General features: G+C 35.3%; 1 protein-coding gene across 1 annotated transcript in view; it reads right to left on the bottom strand.

Moving 5' to 3' along the window:
• The window catches only part of LOC6054758 (hyaluronidase Tab y 2.0101), a 267627-nt gene that overhangs the window by 53220 nt on the left and 198359 nt on the right, over nucleotides 1-16048 (bottom strand). The window lies entirely within an intron of this gene.

Below are 16048 nucleotides of genomic sequence, written 5' to 3'. Positions count from 1 at the left end.
ACCCCTCATACAGTACATCCTTATCTTCGTTAGTTGCGCTCGTTATACCACCTTCCCACCCCACACCTCCCCAAAATTCTTCAGCCGATTCAAGTTTGTCGGAGACCAGCGAATCCTCGAGTTTAAATTGAATCTTGATTACGCATGCTGCTTGTTATGAAGAGTAGATTCCAGGGGACCTCGAACTTATTAACTTGTCTCGGAACTAATTAGCAATCTGCCAGAATTTTTTGCGTCCGGTTGGCTAAGCGATCTCTTGGGCCGGAACTTGCTCGCAAAAGTGAGATCATAACGAAACATTACTGCCTAAGCAATATAAGTGGCAGACAAAATCGCTAAAGAAAAAAAAATCGATTCCGCTGCTCCGAGCAGTATCAAAGGTGGGTCAGTAGGTTTCGGTGCCGGAAGACGCGAAGAGTGGGTTCGTCAGACCTAAATACTCCGGGCGGCACCTCCTGAATCCCAGCGCCAGGTCCTTCTCCGGGTTCCCTTTCTTCCAAAACGTGCCGCCCAAAACTTAAATTGTGTTGCTGACCTTGCCGGATTTTCACCATTGAAAATATTTTGTCAGAATTGACATTTCTCGCTGTCAAAAGCCAGCTGCTCCAACAGAGCTGCCAAACTGAAGCAATTTTCAAAGAAAATCCAGTTTGACGTTTCTAGTTCCAAAGGAACCGGAGGGGTAGGCCGATTTGGTGCCCACTTTTTAGAGTCGAGTGGCTTGTCGTACACATAGAAAAATTTTTGTCTTGTAAATATTTTTTTTGAGTTAAAATGAAAAAAAAAAAGTGATCAGAAATGGTTTTTAATCGTGTTTTTTACCGTTGTACATAAAAATTGACATAGGGCTTTAGTACCCAATTGAAGTCGAACTGTAAAAAACGTGTGAAAAAGTGCGGAACGAGCTCAGAAAAGTGCGATTTTCGTGCGATTTTTAGTTACAGTGTACTCCTCGGAAAATCTACTGTGGTAATCGCCGGTATTTCCTCAAAATGATACATTTCACATTTGCGTGTATCGCCCCGTTTTGACATTTCTCCCCTCCTTCGCAGCTGCTCTGCGCAACCGAAAAAAACTAATCTGTCACCGCAAGTTCTGTTTTCCCTTGGGTGTTCGTGAAAAAGTCGTGTAAATGTGGATTTTTTTTTCAAATTCTCGCGGCAAAATAGTCAAATCGGTGACAAACGAGTGCAAAAAACCTTCGGACGACGCATCGCAGAATATGTTGGACTTTGTGCTGGACAGGTTTGCTGTGAACGATCGGAGCAGAATCGGGAAACTGATTCGTGGGTTTAGGGGTGGCCGAGCTGACCGAGGACTGGTTCGAGGAGGTGTACCAGGAGCACACGGATCAGTTTTGGCCAAGTACCAGGAGCAGCCGCGGAGGACCTGTTAGAGGGCATTTTGGGTTAATTTTTTTAAGGGCGATTGGAAGAGGTTGAGGAAGCGCTGGGCGAAAAAATAATACTGTGTAGAAAAATTACCAGAAAAAGTTAGTTGGCTTGGGCACTGTTTTGAGTTATTTGGATCAGCAAGTTTTGGAGGATTGAAAGAACTGAAAGACGCGGGTCATTGCATGTTGTGGCTTTTGATGCTGGCGTTTAATCGGCACTATTTTAAGCCGGCTGGATGAGAATAAGCCGGGATTTTCAGCGTTTTTTCTCATCCGGTAATTGTTTCGATTGAACCATTACAAATATATTTTTTGGTATCAAGAAGCAGTCATGCAATTTGAACGGAACCCGTTCTGCGTTCGTTCTCTTTCTTCATAACGAACTGAACCCACCGCGCAGGAGCCATTGCTTTTCGTTCCAAAAACAGAACGTCACTTTTTCGTGCCGTTCTCTTCAAAGTTTGGAACGCGTTCTGTGAACCGCCTGTAGCCAGAGGCTCTCTATGGCAACTGTTAAACTTAAATAAATATTCAGTAGAATGATTTGTACAGAGCTTAGTTAGCTCGGTGGTAACATGCAAGAACAGTATTTAAAGGAAGTGAGTTCGAATCTCAGTTTTTTGAAATATTTTTTTTTGTGTGGTTGGGTACCAACTTTTTGACGACGACTGAAATTATATTTTATACAAATCAAGGGACACTCCAGCTGAGAAGCTAGGGAGACTAAATGAAATTGTTAAAAAGCAAAAAGCACCCCAACTAAAATGGAGACGAAAACTTATTGCCACAGTGATTAAAAAAAATGCTTTTCTAGTTCAGGAAAAAAAGAGATTCGAACTCACTACCTCTGATTTCTAAACCTAATTGATACCACTAAGCTAGCAGTACTGATATGTAAACGGATGATTAACAGTCAATGAAGTTTAGCTAGTCTACTGAGGTCTTATCAAAAGAAAATGTTGAAGTTCTGAACTGGGTTCTCCGTTCGTTTCAAAAAGGCCTACTGAACGAACGTTTCTTAGAGACGAGCGTTCGTTCTCAGAGCTGTTATTTTTCGTGTTGCTGTGTGAACTTGAACGAACGGAGAACCCGTCCAAAAGCATGACTGTCAAGAAGCTATTGGGGTTGGTGGTGTAGTGGTAAGCGTGATTGCCTCTCACCCAGTCGGCCTGGGTTTGATACCAGAAGGTCCCGGTTTCATTTTTCGTGACAAGATTTGTCTGATCACGCCTTCCGTCGGATGGGGAAGTAAATGTTGGCCCCGGTCTAACCTAGAGGTTATGTCGTTAGCTCAGTCCAGGTCGTCTCCACGGGTCCTGTCTCGGTAGGCGGTAGGTGCTGGTAGGCAGTTGGACTTCGTAATCCCAAACCCCCTTCGTCAGTTCGAATCCCGGGGGGGATGGAAGCTTAAGTTCAAAAAGAGGTTTACAATTGCCTCAACAATCAAGCCTTCGGACACCTAGTGTCGATAGGAGTCTCGCAATCAAGAACGCCAAAGCAATGCTGTAGTGTTGGGCGAACAATTTGTTTTTTTTTTTAGCTTGTACTGTTTACAACAAAACTTATGTAAATTTCCAATGAACCTAATCCACTTCTTTCTGCTCGATGAAACGGATGAAACGCTCACGATGAACCGGAGCTATTCCTGGCTTCCAGCTGTTTCCCCCAAGCTTTGTTAAAATTATTGTAATTTTTCTACATTTTCGCATTTTCTAACCGTGCTGCCATGCTGCAGAAGCTGGCTCAAGCGAAAAAATCACACTGAGACACATAAAGCAGTACTGAAACGTTAATCTAGAGTACTGAGTACTGAGTTTCCTATGTACATAGGACCTCTTGAAAAGGCAAACGAGCGATGAGGTTCGTGTCTCGTTGCGGTACTACGCAACCATTTGTTTTGTCAATTTGGATTTAAATCGGCCGATATATTTTGCGATCGAATGAAAAGCAGTTTCACTTTGTTTGTCTGTGATTCCTTTTTTACATTTAGATTTACTATTTCTGGGCTCTATGTCCTGAATCATTACAGTCGTTGTTCAAGAGTAAATTACACAATCTACGTTCGTAATGATTGGAGGGGTAAACGCGTTTGTAATTTGTAACTGTTTTCAAATGGTTATTTCATAATTCTGTATGGTAGTCGCGTATTGAGGTTTACCATTTGAACTTTAACATAACCTTACGTTTGAAGATAACTATTTCAGTAAACATCCTCAAATAGTTTTTCAAAGTCATTAAGAAAAAAATCACCATTGCAAACTTTTATAAAACCTTAATTAAAACGGTAACTATTTGACAAATGACCATCCAAGTCCGCCAGTTGAACCATTTGAACTTTAAAATTACCTTATGATTTAGGGTAACCATTTGAGAAAACATCTGCAAATAGTTTTTTAAAGTCATCAAGAAAATGGTTTACCATTACAAACATTAAAATAACTCTATTACTTATGGTGACCATTTGACAAATAGTTATCAAGGTCCGCCAAATAACATTATTACAAATGGTGACCATATCTCATAAGGTTTTTTTAAGTTCCACACTGCAATCGATATAGTTTTCGTTTATCCGGGATAGCACTTTTAGATAGCTTTGAAGATTTTTTTTGTTCTTTGTTGTGCTTTGAATTTTAAATGCACTCGAACGCCAAAATCAGTTTTCAAAATGATGTTGATATTTACCCAATTGTTCGATGATTTCCAAGCAGGACGTCTAATTTTCCCAGGTTTTGAGTTTCCCGGAAAACGGGAAAAATATTTATTTATTCCCGGGAAGTTTTTAGTTTTGAAAAGTCATAAAATCTATGTTTTCTTTATATTTGTTATGTTTTTCAAGCTTTAAATTTATAGAATTAGCTCAATACTATTAATATCAATCTAAACAAGGATAGCAGTTTTTAGATAGCTTAACATTCCAACGCCCAAGGCTCCAAAAAAGTTGGAACGGTAACTTCAACTTGCTGGTTCTCGGGCATAACTCAACCAATCAAGATGATTCTTCTTTCCAGTGATTTGTTAGATGTTTAGATGATTATAGAACTTTGCAGAACTTAATTCGATCAAATCTGTAATTTTTGCGATCAAAAACATCGTTCCAACTTTTTTTTTCGCGTGTAAAAAAAAAATCGCCGAAAATTCCGCGGAGGCTGTCGTTTTAAAAAAGGTGGAACGATGTTTTCGGTCGCAGAAATTACAGAATTGATCGAATTAAGTTCTGCACAATTTTAGGATCTAGACATTCTTACAAATCACTGGAAACAAGAATTGTCCCGATTGGTTGAGTAATGCCCGAGAACCAGTGAGTTGAAGTTACTGTTCCTCCTTTTTTGGGAGGCTTGGGCGTCTGTGTAAGTTGGACATGCGTTGGGCGTTCCAGTGTTAAACAATTTTTTGCTGTTCTCTGTTGTGCTTTGAATTTTATATGCACCACATTTCTAATTCAAATTAAATAAGTATCTTATAAATATTTATTTTTTATTTATTTCTATATGACATGAATAAAACAGCTTGAAAATTGGTTTAAAATGTTTAAAAACAAAAATGACAACAAATAAAATGGTACCAATTTATGTAAATTTAAGAAAAGTTTAAACTTATTAATTGTAATACTAATGTAATTTCCAGGCCAAATTATGATTTTTGTTTAATTTTGGAAATTCCCCGTACAACATATAAAAATCCCGGGAATTTTATGCCGGGAATTCCCGGGATGGACGTACTATTGCCAAGCACGTGGTTTTGTGCATTTGACAGCTGTCATTCGATCCAATTCTCAATATGCTGGAAGCTAGGCAGTAATTCCAAGTTATTTTTATAAATTTGAGCAATTCTGCGTGGTTTCTGGAAATCCCAAGTAATTCTGGGAAATCAAAGTAATTCATGACATATTGCCAGTAATCTTGGTAATTCCATTTAGACTGGTCAGTAATCCTTGATGCTGGAAACCCCTTGGGTCGTCTCTTTGGTTGGACTCAATGAAGCAATTGATGGTTTTATCCTATTGATGGTTTTATCAGTCACTTTAACCCTCTACAAGGCAACCCCGCCTTTAGACAGGCTTCGATTTAAAAAATCGCCAAAAATCAATTTTTCAACCAAATTTTGATCTTTAAAAAGCATTGGAAAGAAGAACTTTTTAAATTTTAGAAAATTTATGGGTTGGAAGTTTTGCTTGTTTTATGTGACTTTGCCAATGTTTTTAAAAATGTAATTTTTTAGGGGTCAACTTTGGCTGTGTTTTTTACTAACATTTCCTTTATTTTAAGTAAAAATAAGTATGCAGTAATTTGTCTAGTGTTCCAGACTATGCCTCTACGTATTTTTTTACAACTTGAATTATAATGGGGCTATTTTATAGCAAAAATGGTGAAAAACAAGCAAAAAATTGAAAAAGTGGCTATAAAAACATGATAAAATTAGATAGGCAAAATGTAATGATAGGAAGTGGTAGAATAGGCAAGATACTACCAAAAACAAACATAAACTAAACAAGATAAATGCAAATTAAAAAACTAAAAATGAAACAAGAAAAACATAAAACAAGAGAAGTAAAGTTTTTCGTAGAACAAAAGTTGCTCAAAATGACCTCCTGAACACAGGAAAAATAAAAAAAAATCGAAATAAAATTTGTGCAGTAGAGGGTTAAATTGACAAATACTTCGATGCTCTTTTTGTGTCAAAATCCTCCTAGCTCGATGAATTGCTACCTCGATGTTCCCTTGGTTTTCATTTGCTCCAAAGTACTCTCCGATTTTCAATATTTTCTCTTTCTCATGGCTTGGGTAGACATTTTTTTGTTGCGAAAGGGATCTTTGAAGGGAGTTGACATTCATTTGGTTATGGTTGCTAAACGTTGGCATGATTCTCTTCCATTGCTGGGTATAAGGAAGCATATATTTTCAAATGATTCTTCATTTTGTGTCGTTCTGTTTACTGATGCTTCTTTCCCTCGATGATTTCGACATCAAGAGAGCCGATTGTAACTTGCATTTGGTTGTAATGATATATTTTATGGGATAAATTGCTTAATCTGCAACTGAACATAAAAAATGTTTAAAATAATTGCAATTTTCAGTGTTTGAAAGTGCAAAAAAGTGCGAAACTTTACTCGGAATAAACTGGACCAGCAATTCAAATTCACCACAACGGTTGTCAAGTGTCCTCAAACAGCTTTTCGATTCCGACTTCTTCGCGGAAAACAAGATACCCAACTCTAATTACACTACCCACTCACAAGTTTTGCTGTTTGATATAATAGCAAACAGCTCCTCCCCCTCTCCATCTCTTTGGTTACCAATTACGGCGCCATTGCAAACGGACCACGAACCGAAACTCGCGGAGATGCACTTGATGATAGTTTGCAATCAAATTAAATGCAAACTATGCCATTTTCACGCGCAACAAACAACAACTCCCCCACCGCATTGAGAAGTGAAGATGGGAATTGAGGGTGGGAAAATGCAATTCATAATTAACGATCAACAAGGAAATGAAAAGGAGCGTTTCTGGTGATGGCGGTTTCGCGCGAAAATTTCACCCCGAAATGAGACGTGGTTGGGGTTTGAAAAGTGCATTTCGCAACTAATTAAAAATATGAAGTGGAATTTAACACTAGAATGAATAACGACGCAAAAGAAACTGAGCTCTTTTCAGTTTTGATGAGAGTCACCTCTTAGTATAGCATAATGATATCAGAAGTATTATAATATTTTTCACATTAATCTAAAGAAGCTTTACCGAGTTAGATGCATACGAGCAGTGCTGTAAAAATCTAAAAACACTGCACTGAAAAAAATAGGAGTTTATGCAACAAGGTGCAAAAAGAGGATTTTTCTGCACGAGTCGTACATATCCAACGAGGTTCACCGAACCCTTTAAACAGAATTATAGGACAAATGTCCATGGATTGAGTAATTGAATCGTTTAAATAAAATAAAAAAAGTTGAATGCATAACTTTTCCTAACAAGTGCTGAAAAGTTTAACTTTTCAGCATCTATTCCAATACTGAGAAGTAAAACTTTTCAGCATTTGTTTTGAAAAGGGTTACTTATTCGATTCTGTGATTTTTGGTACAGAAAAGTAGGCTGTATCATCGTTCAAGAATGACAGAAAAAGGAAGTTGTTTCACGACGGAATTGCAAAAATGACATTTTCGACACTCAAACGAGTGCTATAATGAAATTTTCGGCACGATTATTTTTGAGTATGATAAGTAATCCTTTTCACTTCAGAATGACAGAAAAGGTAAGCATTTGCAAAATGGAATTCAAAAATTTATTCAATCAGTAATCCAAAACAAGTTTCACTGCGATATGAGGCACTCAAATGCAAACAGCCAAACACGGTGTAATTACTTCGAAAGTAAACATTTTCACCTGCCAACCAAGGGGACAAGGTAAGTGGGGTAAACAAAGTTCACCTTGTTGAATCAACAACTGTAACTGCTGCACCGACCGACACCCGAAGCGAGGTGAGGTGCAAACAAAACCTCGAACTTCAAAGTCAGGTGAAACTGCTGTGATACAGTGAACGTGGTTGACACAGGAAGGTAAACCGGTAAATACCGGCTGGGTTGTGTTTTGTTACGACTGCCGATTTGCCAAATGCAGTCAGTTATACATTTTTTTAAAATAAAAATTTATGTTGTTCTTAAGAATAGTTAATGATACTTCACAAACTAGATTCTAATAACAATTAACTTTTGATCAATATTAATTTAATGCCTGGTAATTTTAAGTTTAAACTTTGCACCTGAGTGTAACCGGAGTGTAATGGAACCAGATGTTTAGTATCACTGCCACTGACAGTTTTTGCTGGAATTGCTCTGCCCTGGAGTAAACTTACAAGACAGGAAATTACAAAATTGAAATTGATAAGCACCATTTGCGCGCATTTGTTCCAGTTCAAGTGACATTCGCATGTTTGCATTTGATAAGAAGAGACAGTTAATTAGTTAAGTTCAAGGTGTCAATTTTAACATATTTCGTTTATATTTTACCACAATAAACTGACCCATTTTCCAACCAAATAACCACTCAAAGAAAACTTGTTCTCGGTGTCACCACAACTGTTTGTACTTCAAGGTATTCCATCGAATAAAACATGCATCTCAAGTGGTGCAACCAACCGGAAAATACACAAACACACACCATCACAGTAAGTCTAACCAAAATGGATGTAATTTCCCAGTAAATTTTCCATTTTCTTCATCTGAACCAGCATCATCACCATCAACAACAACAAGAAAATACCCCCTGTTTGGAGTTTGGGGGGAAAACCACACCATTGGCACTTACACACTGGAAAATGCACACACACACACACACGCTCGAAAGTGCAATGTTGTTGTCTGGGTTTTGTGGTCGGTGGGAGTGCCGGGAAAAATTTGCATTTTCTTCCCTTTTCATACAGTTTGAACTGCAGCAGGAGGAAATTGCCTTCGGGGAAATGAGTGTTAAAAATGTTTGCAACTTGGCACGATTAAGGTAGGTGACTCGTGTTGCATTACTCGAGGGTGTTGTATTGTGCTTTGTTAGCATTTGGCATTTTACGACAAATGACTGATTCTACAAGATTTTCAATTTTTGAGATATTAATGTGATGTGGCCTTAGTTTACAATTTATGCCATTGATGATAATCATTGATCAGAATTCCAATGTTAAAAAGCGTTTGAAATTTGCACAACTTTTTTAAAAAAGTGTTTCCAGATTTTTGAAACCACGACTTATATTTTAATAGGGCTAAATATTATGATTTAAGCCCTTTTCTCGAGAAAAAGGAGAACTTGTTAAACAAAACAACTTTTTTTCTCGAGCTTGGGAGTATAGGTGTTGATCTTCATGGTTTAAAAAAATGGCCTGTGTGGATCAATCGGACTGCGCACTGGACTCACAATCCAGAGGTCGCCAGTTCGAATCCCGAGGCAGACGCAAAAATTCTTAGTGTTAATATAGGTATTCGGTGCCCTCTCCCCGTGCCATACCTTCACACTTAGGAGACCCGGGAGGCGGAGTCTTGTCGCAAAAAGAACGATACACGCCTGTGGATCCGTTGACGAAACCGCAAGGTTTAAGAGGGCCACATTATAAGGTGTTACGTCGATTCCGTTTTTTTTTCAAAATGGGATCAATGTTTTTTTAATTTTAATGTAAAAATTGGAATTGCGGCGCATTCTTCAAAAGATTACTTCAGATAAATTTATATATCTTGGAATAACGGATAAATTGGCGATTGGAAAACAAACAAATCAGAAAATAAGGAGAGAAAAACGGTCAAAATAAAATAAAAAAAGTAGTATCAAAATCAAAATCAAAATCAAAATCAAAATCAAAATCAAAATCAAAATCAAAATCAAAATCAAAATCAAAATCAAAATCAAAATCAAAATCAAAATCAAAATCAAAATCAAAATCAAAATCAAAATAAAATCAAAATCAAAATCAAAATCAAAATCAAAATCAAAATCAAAATCAAAATCAAAATCAAAATCAAAATCAAAATCAAAATCAAAATCAAAATCAAAATCAAAATCAAAATCAAAATCAAAATCAAAATCAAAATCAAAATCAAAATCAAAATCAAAATCAAAATCAAAATCAAAATCAAAATCAAAATCAAAATCAAAATCAAAATCAAAATCAAAATCAAAATCAAAATCAAAATCAAAATCAAAATCAAAATCAAAATCAAAATCAAAATCAAAATCAAAATCAAAATCAAAATCAAAATCAAAATCAAAATCAAAATCAAAATCAAAATCAAAATCAAAATCAAAATCAAAATCAAAATCAAAATCAAAATCAAAATCAAAATCAAAATCAAAATCAAAATCAAAATCAAAATCAAAATCAAAATCAAAATCAAAATCAAAATCAAAATCAAAATCAAAATCAAAATCAAAATCAAAATCAAAATCAAAATCAAAATCAAAATCAAAATCAAAATCAAAATCAAAATCAAAATCAAAATCAAAATCAAAATCAAAATCAAAATCAAAATCAAAATCAAAATCAAAATCAAAATCAAAATCAAAATCAAAATCAAAATCAAAATCAAAATCAAAATCAAAATCAAAATCAAAATCAAAATCAAAATCAAAATCAAAATCAAAATCAAAATCAAAATCAAAATCAAAATCAAAATCAAAATCAAAATCAAAATCAAAATCAAAATCAAAATCAAAATCAAAATCAAAATCAAAATCAAAATCAAAATCAAAATCAAAATCAAAATCAAAATCAAAATCAAAATCAAAATCAAAATCAAAATCAAAATCAAAATCAAAATCAAAATCAAAATCAAAATCAAAATCAAAATCAAAATCAAAATCAAAATCAAAATCAAAATCAAAATCAAAATCAAAATCAAAATCAAAATCAAAATCAAAATCAAAATCAAAATCAAAATCAAAATCAAAATCAAAATCAAAATCAAAATCAAAATCAAAATCAAAATCAAAATCAAAATCAAAATCAAAATCAAAATCAAAATCAAAATCAAAATCAAAATCAAAATCAAAATCAAAATCAAAATCAAAATCAAAATCAAAATCAAAATCAAAATCAAAATCAAAATCAAAATCAAAATCAAAATCAAAATCAAAATCAAAATCAAAATCAAAATCAAAATCAAAATCAAAATCAAAATCAAAATCAAAATCAAAATCAAAATCAAAATCAAAATCAAAATCAAAATCAAAATCAAAATCAAAATCAAAATCAAAATCAAAATCAAAATCAAAATCAAAATCAAAATCAAAATCAAAATCAAAATCAAAATCAAAATCAAAATCAAAATCAAAATCAAAATCAAAACCAAAACCAAAACCAAAACCAAAACCAAAACCAAAACCAAAACCAAAACCAAAACCAAAACCAAAACCAAAACCAAAACCAAAACCAAAACCAAAACCAAAACCAAAACCAAAACCAAAACCAAAACCAAAACCAAAACCAAAACCAAAACCAAAACCAAAACCAAAACCAAAACCAAAACCAAAACCAAAACCAAAACCAAAACCAAAACCAAAACCAAAACCAAAACCAAAACCAAAACCAAAACCAAAACCAAAACCAAAACCAAAACCAAAACCAAAACCAAAACGAAAACGAAAACGAAAACGAAAACGAAAACGAAAACCAAAACCAAAACCAAAACCAAAACGAAAACCAAAACGAAAACCAAAACGAAAACCAAAACGAAAACCAAAACGAAAACCAAAACGAAAACCAAAACGAAAACCAAAACCAAAACCAAAACCAAAACCAAAACCAAAACCAAAACCAAAACCAAAACCAAAACCAAAACCAAAACCAAAACCAAAACCAAAACCAAAACCAAAACCAAAACCAAAACCAAAACCAAAACCAAAACCAAAACCAAAACCAAAACCAAAACCAAAACCAAAACCAAAACCAAAACCAAAACCAAAACCAAAACTAACTTAATCCACCTATGTGGTTGGAGCCTTCCTCACTCATTACCAACAATGGCTGTACACAAATTTCATCTATTTTTTAGATCCGGAATAAAAAAGTACATAAATATCACTTAAGTGGCCATATCTCGAGACAGGCTTGCCAGATCTTCAATGTTTTAGACTCGTTGGAAAGGTCTTTTGATAACCTAACCAACGATGGGTCGGATAGTGGATCCGGACAAAGTTGACATACATTTAAGTGAGATCCGGCTTCCAAAAAGTACATCAACATCACTTAAGTGGCCATATCTCGAGACAGGGTAGCCAGATCTTCAATGTTTTAGACTCGTTGGAAAGATCTTTTGATAACCTAATCAACGATGGGTCGGATGATGGATCCGGACATAGTTTACATACATTTAAGTGAGATCCGGCTTCCAAAAAGTACATAAATATCACTTAAGGGGCCATATCTCGAGACAGGGTTGCCAGATCTTCAATGTTTTGGACTCGTTGGAAAGGTCTTTCGATAACCTAACCAACGATAGGTCGGATGGTGGATCCGGACATAGTTTGCATCCATTTAAGTGAGATCCGGCTTCCAAAAAGTACATAAATATCACTTAAGGGGCCATATCTCGAGACATGGTTGCCAGATCTTCTATGTTTTAGACTCGTTGGAAAGGTCTTTCGATAACCTAACCAACGATAGGTCGGATGGTGGATCCGGACATAGTTTGCATCCATTTAAGCGAGATCCGGCTTCCAAAAAGTACATAAATATCACTTAAGGGGCCATATCTCGAGACAGGGTTGCCAGATCTTCTATGTTTTAGACTCGTTGGAAAGGTCTTTTGATAACCTAACCAACGATGGGTCGGATAATGGATCCGGACAAAGTTTACATACATTTAAGTGAGATCCGGCTTCCAAAAAGTACATCAACATCACTTAATTGGCCATATCTCGAGACAGGGTTGCCAGATCTTCAATGTTTTGGACTCGTTGGAAAGATTTTTTGATAACCTAACCAACGATGGGTCGGATGGTGGATCCGGACATAGTTTACATACATTTAAGTGAGATCCGGCTTCCAAAAAGTACATCAACATCACTTAAGTGGCCATATCTCGAGACAGGGTTGCCAGATCTTCAATGTTTTGGACTCGTTGGAAAGGTCTTTTGATAACCTAACCAACGATAGGTCGGATGATGGACCTGGACATAGTTTACATACATTTAAGTGAGACCCGGATATATGTGAAAACACATTTTTATACATAACTTTTGAACTACTTATCGAAACTTCAATCTGTATAAAACTCGATCTATGGGACCTTAAACCAAGTCGAATGCAACAGGTTCGGGTCAAATCGGTTCAGTCAGTGCCGAGAAACATGAGCTAGTTTGTTGGTCACATACATACATACACACACACATACACACACACATACACACAGACATTTGTTCAGTTTTCGATTCTGAGTCGATATGTATACATGAAGGTGGGTCTACGACGTTTTTATACAAAGTTCATTTTTAGAGCAGGATTATAGCCTTACCTCAGTGAGGAAGGCAAAACCAAAACCAAAACCAAAACCAAAACCAAAACCAAAACCAAAACCAAAACCAAAACCAAAACCAAAACCAAAACCAAAACCAAAACCAAAACCAAAACCAAAACCAAAACCAAAACCAAAACCAAAACCAAAACCAAAACCAAAACCAAAACCAAAACCAAAATCAACATCGCCATTTTCACACAAAGTAAAAAATTGTGTTCATTTTGAAGCTGTAATTTTGGAAGGTTGACTTCTATGATGTAATTTTACCTCAATTTAGACTGAAAAAATTTCATTAAAACTGAAAAGTGGTACAATAACATATTTTCAGAGGTAGAATTACACATTTTTTGTGACATAAAAGATGTGCTCCTTCACAGATGTTATATTACCATGATTTTTTTTAACTGTGCAGTTTTGCTTTGGGTGTGTTGAGGCACTAAGATTCTATTTTCAAATCGTATCTCGAAATCCTGTTAATAAAACTACACTGATTGCGATATTTTCTTTAAAATTGTCCTCCGAATTTGGTAACAATTAAAAAGCATTTTAAGTTTCGATTTGACCTTTTAACATATTTAGCTAAATTTTTGAATCTTCAATTTTTTTTTCTAAAAGCTCCACTAATCTCCTATCGAATGCAACCCCAGAAAAAAACCTTGGACAGCTTTTTTGGAATCGTGCTGTTTTCGTGGGGAAATGCTGTCTATAAAAATCACAAATCCTATACGTTGAAATTAAGAGCAATTTTTTAATGAATACAGCCAGCTTAATTTAATTTAATTTTTTGCTTTTTTTATTTGCCTGAAACTTTGTTGGTAACTTCCATATGACCAAAGAAGATATTTTTTGTAATCAGTTAATGACAATCAAAAATCTGTATCTCGTGAAAATTTTGTTTTTTTCGTGTGTATTGTTATTAGTATTATTATTAATTGGTTATGTTATTAGTATGAATAAGGACTTTGTGAAAAAATAGACAAACGTTAAAAAAAAGTCGATTTCTGAATTAACTTTTTATCACTAAGAAGTGAATTGCTCAAAAAAAGACCGGCCCGTGGCTTAATGGCTACGGCTCCCGCCTCATAAGCGGAAGGTTCCGGGTTCGATTCCCGACCGGTCTCCTTGAAATTATTCGACTATAACGGAACTTTGAATATGAACAAAAAACGCATGGAATCAGACGGGATTCGAACTCACACCTTTCGATTGGTAGTCAGATGCTCTAGCCACTCGGCCACCGAGGGGTTGACACCCCTTGAGTGAATTAATCCGTAGTGGTGAAATAATGTCACAAGGTCATTTACTATATAATACAACAATCCCTTCCCCAACGATTCCTCTACACACACTACACACCATATTCTATAAATAACTCGAAGTGGTTGGTACGGTATGTCCTCACTTCTTCTTCCCCTGATGATTCCATGCAATGTGGGTTCCGTTCATAGAATCTGTCTCTTGCGGTTAATGCAACGCAGTAGGCCGGGCCGCTTTAGTGAGTGTAATACATTTCGGGGGTTCTCGAAAGTACTGCAATCATTAATAATGACAAGAAAGAACTTGAGGCGTAATCTAACCACAAGTTCTTCCCGGATGCTTTCTTCAGACTGGCTGCGCTTGTGTTCGATTAGATTAGATTAGATTAGAAGTGAATTGCTCAAAATAGTAGTTTATGCAACAAGTTGCAAAAAGAGGATTTTTTCAGCACGAGTCGTATATTTATCCAACGAGGTTCACCGAGTTGGATAAATACGAAGAGTGCTGAAAAAATCAAGTTTTGCAACGAGTTCCATACAACATTTTTTGCAATTCCGAAAAACACCCATTGAGTGAATTTTAAGTCAAATTTTCATGTATTTTGTCAATAAATCTTTTAAATCAAAAAAATGTTGAAAAGTTTTACTTTTCGAAACAAGTGCTGAAAAGTTCAACTTTTCAGCACCCATTTCAGTGCTGAAAAGTAGAACTTTTCAGCATTTATTTTGAAAAGTGTTGCTATTCGATTCTGTTATTATTGGTACAGAAAAGTAGGCTATTTCGTCTTTCAAGAATGACAGGAAAAGTAAGTAGTTTCACGACGGAATTGCAAAAATACTATTTTTGATTTTTTATATATGTTTTAGAGCGCACGCGGAAAGCGGACTGTTTTAACAATGCCACCCTATTTTCTACAATGTTTGTCCAAAAAAGACTAACTTTATAGAAACTATCAGCCATTTCTAATCAATGAGTCACTGAACGATTTTAAAAATGGAATAACTTATTTTTTAACGGTAGCTCATTCAGACCCACACACTTGAAAGATAGTCAAAACACTAATTAGATACATAAAACAGTTTAATATTATATTCTAATCAACCAAGTACATAACATTGAATCGTACTTACCAAGGCATACAACATCTTGAATCAATTAATTGTTTTGCTATTTTTTCTAAGGTTTACAGGTCCTTTTATTTAAGTGCCTATACCCAAACAACCCCCTCCCACTCCGGTATCTGCTTACCTTTATAAAATAAGGTATATTAATTCGAGAATATTTATACATTCAACTCTGACTGTAGGGCTCCCAAATGATTTGGCACTTGCGAATCCAACCTATTTCAAAAACATTGTTAATGAAAAAAAGCTATTCCAATTCATATATCATAAAATGTGTTCACTAAGTGAAG

Source organism: Culex quinquefasciatus, chromosome 2 (genome assembly GCF_015732765.1).
Source record: "Culex quinquefasciatus strain JHB chromosome 2, VPISU_Cqui_1.0_pri_paternal, whole genome shotgun sequence".
In the NCBI taxonomy this organism is placed as follows: domain Eukaryota; kingdom Metazoa; phylum Arthropoda; class Insecta; order Diptera; family Culicidae; genus Culex; species Culex quinquefasciatus.
Note: the sequence above shows the minus strand (reverse complement) of the source record. Positions and strands in the feature narration are given on the sequence as shown.